This window comes from Tachypleus tridentatus, chromosome 1 (genome assembly GCF_004210375.1).
Source record: "Tachypleus tridentatus isolate NWPU-2018 chromosome 1, ASM421037v1, whole genome shotgun sequence".
In the NCBI taxonomy this organism is placed as follows: domain Eukaryota; kingdom Metazoa; phylum Arthropoda; class Merostomata; order Xiphosura; family Limulidae; genus Tachypleus; species Tachypleus tridentatus.
Window position 1 is genome coordinate 185213883 of NC_134825.1, and position 16449 is coordinate 185230331.

Consider the following 16449-nt stretch of genomic DNA (forward strand, 5'->3'; position numbering starts at 1 on the left):
TCAAAACAAGTCTGTTTCAGTTTTATCTCGTTTACTTACTGTATCATTATATTATATTATATAATAAAATTGTTTTTGATGGCGAAGAACGTTTTGATTTTGTCGTTTCTGATCCTGTAATAAACCTTTACAGAAACTTACTGTTTCGTCATTATAACAACTGTAATACTTGTTATTAAATCTGCTGATTTTCTTATATTTAGTTCACTGTTTCGTCATTATAACAACTGTAATACTTGTTATTAAGTGTGCTGATTTTCTTATATTTAGTTCACTGTTTCGTCATTATAACAACTGTAATACTTGTTATTAAGTGTGCTGATTTTCTTATATTTAGTTCACTGTTTCGTCATTATAACAACTGTAATACTTGTTATTAAGTCTGCTGATTTTCTTATATTTAGTTCACTGTTTCGTCATTATAACAACTGTAATATTTGTTATTAAGTCTGCTGATTTTCTTATGTTTAGTTCACTGTTTCGTCAATATAACAACTGTAATACTTGTTATTAAGTCTGCTGATTTTCTTATATTTAGTTCACTGTTTCGTCATTATAACAACTGTAATACTTGTTATTAAGTCTGCTGATTTTCTTATATTTAGTTCACTGTTTCGTCATTATAACAACTGTAATACTTGTTATTAAGTGTGCTGATTTTCTTATATTTAGTTCACTGTTTCGTCATTATAACAACTGTAATACTTGTTATTAAGTCTGCTGATTTTCTTATATTTAGTTCACTGTTTCGTCATTATAACAACTGTAATATTTGTTATTAAGTCTGCTGATTTTCTTATGTTTAGTTCACTGTTTCGTCAATATAACAACTGTAATACTTGTTATTAAGTCTGCTGATTTTCTTATATTTAGTTCACTGTTTCGTCATTATAACAACTGTAATACTTGTTATTAAGTCTGCTGATTTTCTTATATTTAGTTCACTGTTTCGTCATTATAACAACTGTAATACTTGTTATTAAGTGTGCTGATTTTCTTATATTTAGTTCACTGTTTTGTCATTATAACAACTGTAATACTTGTTATTAAGTGTGCTGATTTTCTTATATTTAGTTCACTGTTTCGTCATTATAACAACTGTAATATTTGTTATTAAGTCTGCTGATTTTCTTATATTTAGTTCACTGTTTCGTCATTATAACAACTGTAATACTTGTTATTAAGTCTGCTGATTTTCTTATATTTAGTTCACTGTTTCGTCATTATAACAACTGTAATACTTGTTATTAAGTCTGCTGATTTTCTTATATTTAGTTCACTGTTTCGTCAATATAACAACTGTAATACTTGTTATTAAGTCTGCTGATTTTCTTATATTTAGTTCACTGTTTCGTCAATATAACAACTGTAATACTTGTTATTAAGTGTGCTGATTTTCTTATATTTAGTTCACTGTTTCGTCATTATAACAACTGTAATATTTGTTATTAAGTCTGCTGATTTTCTTATATTTAGTTCACTGTTTCGTCAATATAACAACTGTAATACTTGTTATTAAGTCTGCTGATTTTCTTATATTTAGTTCACTGTTTCGTCATTATAACAACTGTAATACTTGTTATTAAGTCTGCTGATTTTCTTATATTTAGTTCACTGTTTCGTCATTATAACAACTGTAATACTTGTTATTAAGTCTGCTGATTTTCTTATATTTAGTTCACTGTTTCGTCATTATAACAACTGTAATACTTGTTATTAAGTGTGCTGATTTTCTTATATTTAGTTCACTGTTTCGTCATTATAACAACTGTAATATTTGTTATTAAGTCTGCTGATTTTCTTATGTTTAGTTCACTGTTTCGTCAATATAACAACTGTAATACTTGTTATTAAGTCTGCTGATTTTCTTATATTTAGTTCACTGTTTCGTCATTATAACAACTGTAATACTTGTTATTAAGTCTGCTGATTTTCTTATATTTAGTTCACTGTTTCGTCATTATAACAACTGTAATACTTGTTATTAAGTGTGCTGATTTTCTTATATTTAGTTCACTGTTTCGTCATTATAACAACTGTAATACTTGTTATTAAGTGTGCTGATTTTCTTATATTTAGTTCACTGTTTCGTCATTATAACAACTGTAATACTTGTTATTAAGTCTGCTGATTTTCTTATATTTAGTTCACTGTTTCGTCATTATAACAACTGTAATACTTGTTATTAAGTCTGCTGATTTTCTTATATTTAGTTCACTGTTTCGTCATTATAACAACTGTAATACTTGTTATTAAGTCTGCTGATTTTCTTATATTTAGTTCACTGTTTCGTCATTATAACAACTGTAATTAAGTCTTGATTTTCTTATATTTAGTTCACTGTTTCGTCATTATAACAACTGTAATACTTGTTATTAAGTCTGCTGATTTTCTTATATTTAGTTCACTGTTTCGTCATTATAACAACTGTAATACTTGTTATTAAGTCTGCTGATTTTCTTATATTTAGTTCACTGTTTCGTCATTATAACAACTGTAATACTTGTTATTAAGTCTGCTGATTTTCTTATATTTAGTTCACTGTTTCGTCATTATAACAACTGTAATACTTGTTATTAAGTCTGCTGATTTTCTTATATTTAGTTCACTGTTTCGTCATTATAACAACTGTAATACTTGTTATTAAGTCTGCTGATTTTCTTATATTTAGTTCACTGTTTCGTCATTATAACAACTGTAATACTTGTTATTAAGTCTGCTGATTTTCTTATATTTAGTTCACTGTTTCGTCATTATAACAACTGTAATACTTGTTATTAAGTGTGCTGATTTTCTTATATTTAGTTCACTGTTTCGTCATTATAACAACTGTAATACTTGTTATTAAGTCTGCTGATTTTCTTATATTTAGTTCACTGTTTCGTCATTATAACAACTGTAATACTTGTTATTAAGTCTGCTGATTTTCTTATATTTAGTTCACTGTTTCGTCATTATAACAACTGTAATACTTGTTATTAAGTCTGCTGATTTTCTTATATTTAGTTCACTGTTTCGTCATTATAACAACTGTAATACTTGTTATTAAGTCTGCTGATTTTCTTATATTTAGTTCACTGTTTCGTCATTATAACAACTGTAATACTTGTTATTAAGTCTGCTGATTTTCTTATATTTAGTTCACTGTTTCGTCATTATAACAACTGTAATACTTGTTATTAAGTCTGCTGATTTTCTTATATTTAGTTCACTGTTTCGTCATTATAACAACTGTAATACTTGTTATTAAGTCTGCTGATTTTCTTATATTTAGTTCACTGTTTCGTCATTATAACAACTGTAATACTTGTTATTAAGTCTGCTGATTTTCTTATATTTAGTTCACTGTTTCGTCATTATAACAACTGTAATACTTGTTATTAAGTCTGCTGATTTTCTTATATTTAGTTCACTGTTTCGTCATTATAACAACTGTAATACTTGTTATTAAGTCTGCTGATTTTCTTATATTTAGTTCACTGTTTCGTCATTATAACAACTGTAATACTTGTTATTAAGTCTGCTGATTTTCTTATATTTAGTTCACTGTTTCGTCATTATAACAACTGTAATACTTGTTATTAAGTCTGCTGATTTTCTTATATTTAGTTCACTGTTTCGTCATTATAACAACTGTAATACTTGTTATTAAGTCTGCTGATTTTCTTATATTTAGTTCACTGTTAACAGCTCATTGGAACCCGTAGTCCACATAAATATTTAGTGTCGTTATTATAGTGTGTTTGTGTGTGTGATTTTCTTACAGCAAAGTCACAGCGGGCTATTTGCTAAGTCCACTGAGAGGAATCGAACCCCACATTTTAGCGTTGTAAATCCCTAGACTTACCGCTGTATCAGCGGGGACTATAAAAACTATAATACATTGCGCTCATAATTACTCGTTTCGTGAAACCTTTAGTCTGGGACGTTTTACTGTACACACTAGGACGTTTTACTGTACACACTGGGACGTTTTACTCTACACACTGGGACGTTTTACTCTGCACACTGGTAGTTTGATTAATTTTCAGGTTTTTCTTCTGTTTTAATTTTATAATAAATCTCTACTGAAACCATTATGTTTATCATATTCGACTATTTTAACTATTTTCATGGTGGACTTAAATTTATCGTAAGCCTTCTTCGTTTTTAAAGTTAGTTCTGGTTCAACAGTCGCGTTTGATTTGAATGTTGGTTTATTTCAGTATTTCTAGAAGCTTACGAACAGAAGGTGGTCGCTAACCTTGAGACAGTATGATAATAGTGGTGTCAGGACCGCCGAGAGGTATTCAAAACTCTCGGGATATATGGGCCCCCTTGATATCAGTTAACTATAAAATGCAACTTTCTGAGCTTTTGTTCGGATTCTCTGATAATTCCGGGCCTGGGGGATAATCACATGTTATTTGCTTCCCCTTATCGGCGGTCCCGAATGGTGTCGAAACACAGTGACTCTCACTAACATGATTAATACTTTCGAACTTATTTCTTTTATTAACGTGATCAATACTTTGGAACTATATCTATTATTAACGTGATCAATACTTTGGAACTATTTCTTTTATTAACGTGATCAATACTTTGGAACATTCCTTTTATTAACGTGATCAATACTTTGGAACTTATTCCTTTTATTAACGTGATCAATACTTTGGAACTTATTTCTTTTATTAACGTGATCAATACTTTGGAACTTATTTCTTTTATTAACGTGATCAATACTTTGGAACATTCCTTTTATTAACGTGATCAATACTTTGGAACATTCCTTTTATTAACGTGATCAATACTTTGGAACTTATTCCTTTTATTAACGTGATCAATACTTTGGAACTTATTTCTTTTATTAACGTGATCAATACTTTGGAACTTATTTCTTTTATTAACGTGATTAATACTTTCGAACTTATTTCTTTTATTAACGTGATCAATACTTTGGAACATTCCTTTTATTAACGTGATCAATACTTTGGAACTTATTCCTTTTATTAACGTGATCAATACTTTGGAACTTATTTCTTTTATTAACGTGATCAATACTTTGGAACTTATTTCTTTTATTAACGTGATTAATACTTTCGAACATATTTCTTTTATTAACGTGATCAATACTTTGGAACTTATTTCTTTTATTAACGTGATTAATACTTTGGAACTATTTCTATTATTTACGTGATTAATACTTTGGAACTATTTCTTTTATTAACGTGATTAATACTTTCGAACTTATTTCTTTTATTAACGTGATTAATACTTTGGAACTATTTCTTTTATTAGCGTGATCAATACTTTGGAACTATTTCTTTTATTAACGTGATCAATACTTTGGAACTATTTCTATTATTAACGTGATCAATACTTTGGAACTTATTTCTTTTATTCCTTACCCATGGAAGCCTCGTCTTGTTTTTGGAACCGTAATTACGTGCACAGAATTCACTAGACGGTGATCCAAAACAGTTACCTAACTTCACCTTCCACATAATTATTTATCAAAACCCAGAAGATTTAGTGGATCAGACTTATCCTCCAACATGTATAGTGTGTGCTGATATCCTCCAACATGTATAGTGTGTGCTGATATCCTCCAACATGTATAGTGTCTGCTGATATCCTCCAACATGTATAGTGTGTGTTGATATCCTCCAACATGTATAGTGTGTGCTGATATCCTCCAACATGTATAGTGTCTGCTGATATCCTCCAACATGTATAGTGTCTGCTGATATCCTCCAACATGTATAGTGTCTGCTGAAAGCCACAAGATAATAGAATACGGTTTCCTTATTTGTCGTTATTGGATGTTTGATGGATTCACCAAGCAAAATCAATATACAAATGCCTGTCCCTCTATCGGTGAATTATAAGAACGAATAGGTCGGAGAAAAATAGGCTTTTCTGAATAAAGAAGACAAATATTTTTGTTAAAGAACATTGTCGTTACCTCTGATGTATATACGAGATTCGTATAGGTTTGTCAAAACGAACTGATTCTGTTGGCGTAATGAGACATTTTTACAATTTCTCAGTGACGGCCAGAACTACTTTCATACATCAGAACTAATAACTAACCACGTGTATATAATGTCGCTAACTTTACACACCAGCTTAACGAGGAGTATACATTGTCATAAAACAAGACTTATGATAATTAAAATAGTTGATTAATTAGTTGGTTGTACTTGTGGGCACGTTTTCGTCCATATTCCCAATCCTGTTGAGTAGAGTCTTAAGCGTTTAGCGTGTCTCTAGATAAATACATTTATGTGTTTCTTTGTCGATTAGGCTTACGATTTTATGCGTGTGTTGAAGAGAGAATTTTCAAACGAGTCAGGGAATTTGAAGGAAAAGTACACTAGGAGTTTCGTTTCGCCATTACTTAATATAACTGTGTCCTACACCAGGAGTTTCGACATAACTTAATATAACTGTGTCCTACACCAGGAGTTTCGTCATAACTTAATATAACTGTGTCCTACACCAGGAGTTTCGTTATAACTTAATATAACTGTGTTCTACACCAGGAGTTTCGTCATTACTTAATATAACTGTGTCCTACACCAGGAGTTTCGTCATTGCTGTCTCCCTTTCGATCCGCTGCCAATAAATGGCCGTGACCAGCATTTGTTGTTGTTGTTTTGTTCACGAGGAGTCCCAGCACAAGTGGTGAACTTGTAGACCATTCAATCCAACAGATAGTAAAGGTCTTCAAACAACGAAAGGAACAAACAAGGAACTAGTTTCTCTCCAGAAATTTGTCTACAAGAAGGACAACGATCAGGAGAAAGTTCTATAAGAGAAACACCTTCCAAAGTCTTTCTACGAGAGGGACAACGATCAGGAGGAAGTTCTATAAGAGAAACACCTTTCAAAGTCTTTCTACAAGAGGGACAACGATCAGGAGGAAGTTCTATAAGAGAAACACATATTAAAGGTCTGTCTACAAGAGGGACAACGATCAGGAGGAAGTTCTACAAGAGAAACACCTTTCAAAAGTCTTTCTACAAGAGGGACAACGATCAGGAGGAAGTTCTACAAGAGAAACACAGATCAGATGGTGGTTCTACGAGAGAGATACCTATCAGAAGTTCGTCTGCAAGACAAACACAGATCAGAAGGTAGTTCTACGAGAGAGATACCTATCAGAAGTTTGTCTGTAAGAGGGACACCAATCAGAAGGTAGTTCTACGAAAGGGACATCAGAAGTATGTCTATAAGAGGGACACCAATCAGAAGGTGGTTCTACGAAAGGGACATCTATCAGAAGTATGTCTATAAGAGAAACACAGATCAGAAGGTAGTTCTACGAAAGGGACATCAGAAGTATGTCTATAAGAGGGACACCAATCAGAAGGTGGTTCTACGAAAGGGACATCTATCAGAGTATCTCTATAAGAGAAACACAGATCAGAAGGTAGTTCTACGAAAGGGACATCAGAAGTATGTCTGTAAGAGGGACACCAATCAGAAGGTGGTTCTACGAAAGGGACATCTATCAGAAGTATGTCTATAAGAGAAACACAGATCAGAAGGTAGTTCTACGAAAGGGACATCAGAAGTATGTCTATAAGAGGGACACCAATCAGAAGGTGGTTCTACGAAAGGGACATCTATCAGAAGTATGTCTATAAGAGAAACACAGATCAGAAGATAGTTCTACGGAAGGGACTTCTACCAGAAGTATGTCTATAAGAGAAACACAGATCAGAAGGTAGTTCTACGAAAGGGACATCAGAAGTATGTCTGTAAGAGGGACACCAATCAGAAGGTAGTTCTACGAAAGGGACATCTATCAGAAGTATGTCTATAAGAGGGACACCAATCAGAAGGTGGTTCTACGAAAGGGACATCTATCAGAAGTATGTCTATAAGAGAAACACAGATCAGAATATAGTTCTACGGAAGGGACATCTATCAGAAGTATGTCTATAAGAGGGACACCAATCAGAAGGTAGTTCTACAAAAGGGATATCTATCAGAAGTATGTCTATAAGAGGGACACCAATCAGAAGGTAGTTCTACGAAAGGGAATCAGAAGTATGTCTATAAGAGGGACACCAATCAGAAGGTAGGTCAATAATCGGTTTTGTCACAGTTCACTAAGGACTGACACACAAGGGAAACTGACACGTCATCCCGTTACTATGGAGACGGAAAATGTGCGCTTAGAAAGCAGACATCTTTACCGTTGTCACCACTTCTCTTAGCGGGTGGTCGAAAATGTGTTTTGATATTGATGGATCCAACAAGGGGTTATAGAACAACTCCTGCTCCTGTTGAGAAAACAAAGGGTATCAGCTCCCACCCCTTGATGTGACTGGGGCTCGACCACAATATTTAAAAAAAAATCTCTGTGTTTTCGACAGATTTTGACTGCAGTGTCTGATTTACACCAGCATGCTGTTTTATTGGAGTTCATAAATGTGATTGTCGTAGAGATTACGGTTGTTGGAGATTAAAGTTTACCAACTTTTCTTCTAAGCGCGAGAAGGAAAATATTTGATCTTTAATTAAATAAGTTTAGTCAAGTCTACAGTGTTCAATAAACCTCTTGTGGCACAAGCAATTACGTGATAGAGGGACCCGCGTTGCTAAAGTAAATTAATAAAACGGTTGTTACTCACGGTAACAAATTACTTTGGCACACGAGAATGGGTTTTCGTTTCAATATTTTTCGCCTAAAGCACTTCATCGCTTCAGCGTCAATAGTTACATGTATATAAAGTACGGGAAATATTACAAACTAGTCATGAAGAGTCTAGTCACAGCACCCACCGCCAACTCTTGGTCTACTAATAATTTGGTGTACCCATGGTGGAAAGTAGGAAGAGCACGTATTTGTTTGGATTAGATCCGTATGTTTACATAGAGCACGCGAGCCACGCTCGTCTCACACGTTAAAATATGGACTCAAATCCTTTAATTTACAGTCGCATCGAAATTACATTATTTAATTTTTGTTTTTCCGTATGAGCTTCCATCAGTCAACCAATAAATGTTTTACCGTTCTTATTAATCTCTCACATATGTTTCCCAGTTTCAAAAAAATTCATATTTGACGATAGAATAAGTAACAGAAGAAAACATCGATACAAATGGAATATCACGCTGCATTTCTGTTTGGGTCGCAAACGTAAATCGTGTAAACTTGCTTCGCTTTAAAACAAGTCTCGCGCACGCACACTTGCGCACACAGAAAGAAAGCATTCTTTTTTAGGCTTAATTATCTATTAGTCAGCTCACTAAGTGCATAAATTATGAATATGGAGTAAGCCTTTCAACTTTGAACTTTCACCTCCCAACAAATGAATGAGTATATTTTACTCTTGAATTAACATCTTTGGTGCTTACTCAAAGTTACACCAAGTATTAAGGTCTATGGTTGGCCTCCCTGTACTTTGCGATTGAGGAATAACTCGGATAGACTAAGATATCCCAACCTGCTACACAAACGTGCCCTTCACGAGACGCCAGACATACGGGATGGGCAGAATCACTTCCCGACTAAGCCCCTCACTTACTGCTACTTTATCTTTCAGCGAATAAGACTTAACATTGTGTTCCTTAATCCGCCTGAAGGCTGGCTGACTGCGTGAAAAGACGCAGAGACATGAGAAGCGATCAAGCTTTTTCCTTTCGACCTTTGTTGTGAAAGGAGTTTCTGACCAGCGGAAACTCAGCGACTATTCTCGAATCAACTGCTACTTTAACATTCTTGATACTGATTTATAAGTCTACGGATTTACAACGCTAAAATCAGGGGCTCGATTTCCCTCGGGTGACTCAGCAGATAGCCTGATGTGGCTTTGCTTTCAGGTTTGGTTTGTTTTGAATTTCGCGCAAAGCTACACGAGGGCTATCTGTGCTAGCCGTCCCTAATTTAGCAGTGTAAGACTAGAGGAAGGCAGCTTGTCATCAGCACCCACCGCCAACTCTTGGGCTACTCTTTTACCAACGAATAGTTGAATTGACCCTGTAACATTATAACGCCCCCACGTTGAAAGGGCGAGCATGTTTGGTGTGACAGGCATTCGAACTCGCGACCCTCAGATTACGAGTCGAGTGCCTTATCCACCTGGCCATGCCGGGTCCGGCTTTGCTATAAGAAAACACACATACATACACAGATACTGATTTGAAATATTTGCTTATTAAAAATAGGAATGAAAGGATAAATCGTTGATTGAATCCAACGTCGTAAACTTTGTAAACGTTTTTTGTAAGTTCAGAACGCCAGTGAAATAAGTGACCTTTAATTAATACTTGTATACGACTTCGTCAAATAATTACAAAATATCCTTGAGCATAATTAGTTTTAATGATAGTTGTTTACAGCCATTTAGTTTTGTTTTGGTAAGAACGACATGTAAAATAGTATCGAGTTTCCCGTATGAGTTCAAATAAATCTTTTAAATGTACCAGAAGAATCAGACCACCAGTTTACACGTCGCTTTCATTAATGGTTAATTTCCGTTTTATTTTCGGTTAGTATTAAGATAACCAGTCTCTTAGCGCCATCTTCTGTTCATCAAATTCCACAGTCCACGTGATTGTGGTCAGCGCTTTGACTAGTCGCTTTCTTTCTCGAGTGTCGACTCGTTTTAAAACTTCGTGTAGCTTTATATGAAACTCTAAAACAAACGAGCTAAAAACTGTAATTTTGGCGTCGGTTTTCCATTGGCAACCCAACTTCACATAACTCTGAGATTTCAATACCAGTTTGATGTAATTTCAACTACAACAAGTCAGAAAGTTGAGAAACTTTATGACACTTTAATCGCCATATTCTTAGTTTAATAATCAAATAAAGTTACGAAGGTACTTCAAGCTAATTAAATATTTAAAGACTCCAAAGTTCTCCAATAATCACGTATAGCTTCGATGTTTAAGAAAGGTAAACTTTCTGTTAATGAAAATCGCCTAATGATTTGGTGTCTCTCAGTGCAGTCCGAGGCTCGAGAACTTCGTTAACTCGGCGTTCTTCTGGGACTAAACTTTTGTAATTTAACTTAAGAAAATTAATTGACTGTAGCTGATTTTGTTATCGTCTACATAGACAGTTATTGGAGAAAGTTACGCGAGCCTATGAGGTCAGTCATCGTAAACGGAGGAACTGATTCTTTGTGTAATCCGTTTACATTTGTCAAGATGTCGTTATCCGGTATCGTTCCACACAGATGCTCTCCTATATGGATGAATTGTATTGATGTAGTCTCTCGTAACGGATAAAGCTGACGTAGTAGAGACTAAGAAAGAGGTGTTTTTCACTCTTCCACAAAGCTGTCCTAACTTTCACTCTCTGTTGTGCTAATTCACTCATGCAAAGATTGCAGACGCTCTTTTGAAATAATTATGAATTTTAGCGGAATTGCATAAGCGTATATACTTCTCCCTACAATCCTGAATAAATATTAAATCTTCCAAAATATATCGCATTTTCTTTGTTTGTTCGGTTTTTGCGCAAACGCACACAAGAGCTGTATATTTACTCTAGCTATGCCTAATTCTGAAAGGACGTGAATAAGGGAACTTCATTCAGTCAGGCCTTGATTAATAACAGAGTGGGTGAGAAATTGGATTTTACGAAAACCTTAAGCCTAACGTGGCTTAGTGGTTAGGACGTTCAAGTACTAATTATTTTAATTCTGAAGAAAGCCAGTCGCGGTGAATATTTTCATAATTTCGTGTTATATTAACGTACATGTCAGGTGTTCTTAAATATACATATTTTTAAAGAAGTAATCAAACCTTAAGGAGTGAGTTTCTCCAACAATACTTTTATTATAAAACTAAATCTGTAACAAAAGGGGAATGAATATCATGAAATAAACAAAACATTTTGATAGTGAATTAATATATATTAGTTTGTATCCTGTTTTGGAACCTTACAAAGGAATTAGTTCATACTCCACGTGTAAATAATTCCATATTTGATTGGTATACTTGTAGACTACCGTTATACATGTTTCACACTTCACGTGTAAATAATTCCATATTTGATTGGTATACTTGTAGACTACCGTTATACATGTTTCACACTTCACGTGTAAATAATTCCATATTTGATTGGTATACTTGTAGACTACCGTTATACATGTTTCACACTCCACGTGTAAATAATTCCATATTTGATTGGTATACTTGTAGACTACCGTTATACGTGTTTCACACTCCACGTGTAATTAATTCCATATTTGATTGGTATACTGGTAGACTACCGTTATACATGTTTCACACTCCACGTGTAAATAATTCCATATTTGATTGGTATACTTGTAGACTTCCATTATACATGTTTCACACTCCACGTGTAAATAATTCCATATTTGATTGGTATACTTGTAGACTACCGTTATACATGTTTCACACTCCACGTGTAAATAATTCCATATTTGATTGGTATACTTGTAGACTTCCATTATACATGTTTCACACTCCACGTGTAAATAATTCCATATTTGATTGGTATACTTGTAGACTACCATTATACATGTTTCACACTCCACGTGTAAATAATTCCATATTTGATTGGTATACTTGTAGACTACCGTTATACGTGTCAATCCCACCATTTATTAGTTAAAGAGCAGCCCAAGAGGTGGTGATATGTGGTGATGACTAGCTGTTTTCCCTCTAGCCTTACATTGCTAAATTTAGATTCCTACCGCCGATAGCTCTCTTGTAGCTTTGAACAAAATTCAGGACCACCCAACAAACAGAAGATAATATATTTTTTATAGTTAGGTTTATATTTCTAGTTTTATTATTTGTTTGAATGAGGACTAGTTTAACCAGAAATTACTACTGTAATACTGCTTACAATCTTATGATTGCTCGGGTCCGTCTGATATCCAGTAATTGACCACTAGTTCATTTTGCGGGGAAGTTAAACGTCTCAAATATCTTCTAAATGTTACATTTTGTTGCCGTACAAATGATCTAATAGAGAAGTGAACACAAGAATATAAACCAAGAAATGAAATCAGAATCCTTAATTTTATCTCTTTGTTTTCTTTTGAAAATTGCCTATTGTTTATTTTAATTTCACCACCTAGCCTGCAGCATATTTTAATTTCACCACCTAGCCTGCAGCATATTTTAATTTCACCACCTAGCCTGCAGCGTATTTTAATTTTATCACCTAGCCTGCAGCATATTTTAATTTGACCACCTAGCCTGCAGCATATTTTAATTTGACCACCTAGCCTGTAGCATATTTTAATTTGACCACCTAGCCTGCAGCATATTTTAATTTGACCACCCTAGCCTGCAGCATATTTTTTTAATTTGACCACCTAGCCTGCAGCATATTTTAATTTCACCACCCCTAGCCTGCGGCATATTTTAGTTTGACCACCTAGCCTGCAGCATATTTTAATTTGATCACCTAGCCTGCAGCATATTTTAATTTGACCACCTAGCCTGCAGCATATTTTAATTTGACCACCTAGCCTGCAGCATATTTTAATTTGACCACCTAGCCTGCAGCATATTTTAATTTGGCCACCTAGCCTGCAGCATATTTTAATTTCACCACCTAGCCTGCAGCATATTGGGCCTGATACAAGACATTATGCCTCTCTTCTTTCACATGCAACCTGACTTAAAGCCTACCATGTTAGCCTATCACTAATGATTTTCGTATTTTCCTTACCTCAGTCATGTCGCTTGAACAAGATAACAGTGAGCATCGCAATTTGCTATCGTTTTAGTTCACGTGAGGCCAGCCAATTGGTCAACGCTACGGTGTGTTAATCAAAGGTTCCCTGTTAGGGTCCCGTTATAATAAAACTACTTCCCTTTCTTTCGGACCGTTAGGTGGAGTTCATGATCTTGGTAAGCACTGTCTGAATCTGAGCCTTACCATAAAATATTCCCCATTTTCCCCTCTGGACTGTGGGTACGTTATAAGAATGACAGTCAGTTCCTTTGTGTAGATGGTAGGGTGTTGATGGTTTACTGACAGCTTTGTCTCTGGTCAGTAGTTCAAAACTTCAGATGGACGTAGATAACTTTAATAACTTTGCTATAAACACTAAATACAGATATTTTAATATTTCTTAGATAAAACGTAAACATAGTGTGAGGTAACCGATGCGTCTGTACTTGTGTTTCTTGAATATATGTTTAAACAATTTATAAAATCTTGATCTGTCCACGGCGGGTATCAAAACCCGAATGTTAGCGTCATAAGTTGTCACCACTGAGAAAGATTCTGAATCTATTCATCTTTTTATAACTTTTAAAATGTTTATTTTAGAACTGTATTAAACTTTTTTTTTCTGAGGAACAAAACAATTACTATTAAAACAGAAGTTTCCCTAAATCAGATTTCTATATTAAATTCTTTTTTACAAGCGGTATTTCTGTAAATCTCTACTTACATTACACATATTGTAATACCACATCCGAGGTGTGGTAAACAAAACTCAGTTTTCTCTTCAATATCGTATTTAGAAGAGGTTACATTTCACATTTAAATTAAGTTGGTAACACGACACCTTGTGTCGACTTCGAAACTGTCCGGACAAGGTAGATATAGGTTTCTTGTAGGGCTTGAAGTTCCGACTTTAATTTGTCCAGCATCGTGCTAGGATTTAATGAGACCCTGGACGTGACCTAATAAAATTATTTATTAAATTGGAAGCGAGCTCTTCTTGAAAGCTGTGAGGTAAGAAGACAATTCTCCTGATGCACGTAATAGTAAACCCGGAACGTTTCACGTTTCATTAAATTTCTCGGGCTTCACTCGAAAGCCCATTTATAATTGGATGCAAGAACATTCATCAAATAGTTTTCATTACATTCTATTAGTAGGGTCAGCAGTCGTCGCTTTGTTGTGCTGGTGGCTCGTGTCTCTCAATCTTTCTAGTTGGAATATTCCCAACATCGTACATGTAATTGATTTTTTTTTTTCGGTTGTTGCTGGAGTTTTGTTTTGTTCTATGGAAGATTCAAACCTCCAATAATTAGCATTACTATATTTTTCCAGTACTGCTATTGGCCATGATGTACGCGTATATTGTTTTGACAAGTACGAATCAGACCTGTATTTTACTGGTGTTTATTTATGCTCGGCGTTAAGAAAGAAGTCGATAAAGTAAAGCGTTATATACATTGTAATGAGTGCTGCAATAAGACATTCATTACTCACTAACTTCAGTTCAAATTATTAAACAAGAAAACATTTTTCAAACTCTCTTAACAATTTCGTTATATCCTATCGACATTTTGGAATTTTTAGTGTGTGTGTGTTTTCCTATAGCAAAGCTACATCTGGTTATCTGCTGAGTCCACCGAGTGGAATGGAACCCCTGATATTAGCGTTCTAAATCCGTAGGCTTTCCGTTGTACCAGTGGGGACAATTTTTTAGTGTTTGTCTGCGCTAGCCGTCCCTAATTTAGCAATGTAAGACTAGAGGGAAGGCAACTAGTTATCACCACCCGCCACCAACTTTTGGGCTACTCCTTTACCAACGAATAGAGGGATTGACCGTGATATTATAACGCCCCCACGGCTGAAAGGGCGAGCATGTTTGGTGCTAATGGGATTTGAACCCGCGATCCCCGGATTACGAGTCGAGTGTTTTAACCACCTGGCCATGCCAGGACCCTAATTGTAGAACAACAATGCATCTCGTTAATAAATTATTTGATAATCGCAATTAAATGAACGTTGTCCCGGGTCTCGTGCCGCCATTGTTCAGAATCTGATGACCACAACTATGCACTATTTTCCTCGACAGCAAGTGTGAAAATAAAGAGGCCAATCATAGGCCTTGATAACCAGATCCTACATTGTACCTAGATATCATTTTGATAAGCAACTTGAAGGCGTCGATATCCAATATAACCATATTTCTCATGAAATCTGACATCCATTATGTGTTGTGGTTGGAGGCTTGTAAGAATTCTCAAATTTCAAGTCCTTATTTATTACCTTATTAATGTTACTAGAAGAACAATTTCACCTTCGGCTTGATGTATTTTGGGTCAAAGGGTTCTTTTTCGTTATCACAATCTTAATTCTATGGTTCGTTGAAATGAAAGTCAAATCATTGTTCATACATCTTTTCAACATGTCTCACTGTAGATCCTGAACCAAATACAGAAGTCTGCTGTACGTGTAGCACCATAGCTCACTCGCACCACTGTATAAGTTGAATAATCCTTTGTACCAGCCCCTCGGCGGCTGAACGGTAATGCTAAAAATCGGGTTTCGATATCCGCGACAAATAGCCCATTGTGTACCTTTGCGCTCAACAACAAATAAACAAACCATCTGTATTAGCACATCACCATATTTGTTTGACCTTTCTCACGTCATTGATTTATGGTGTACTGTTTAATTTCAAAGACCGTATACGTAGCTGATAAACTCGTAAAACCTAGACACATTCATAGATCCACAGCTAATACAATTGTTGAACCTTTATAGAACCACAACGG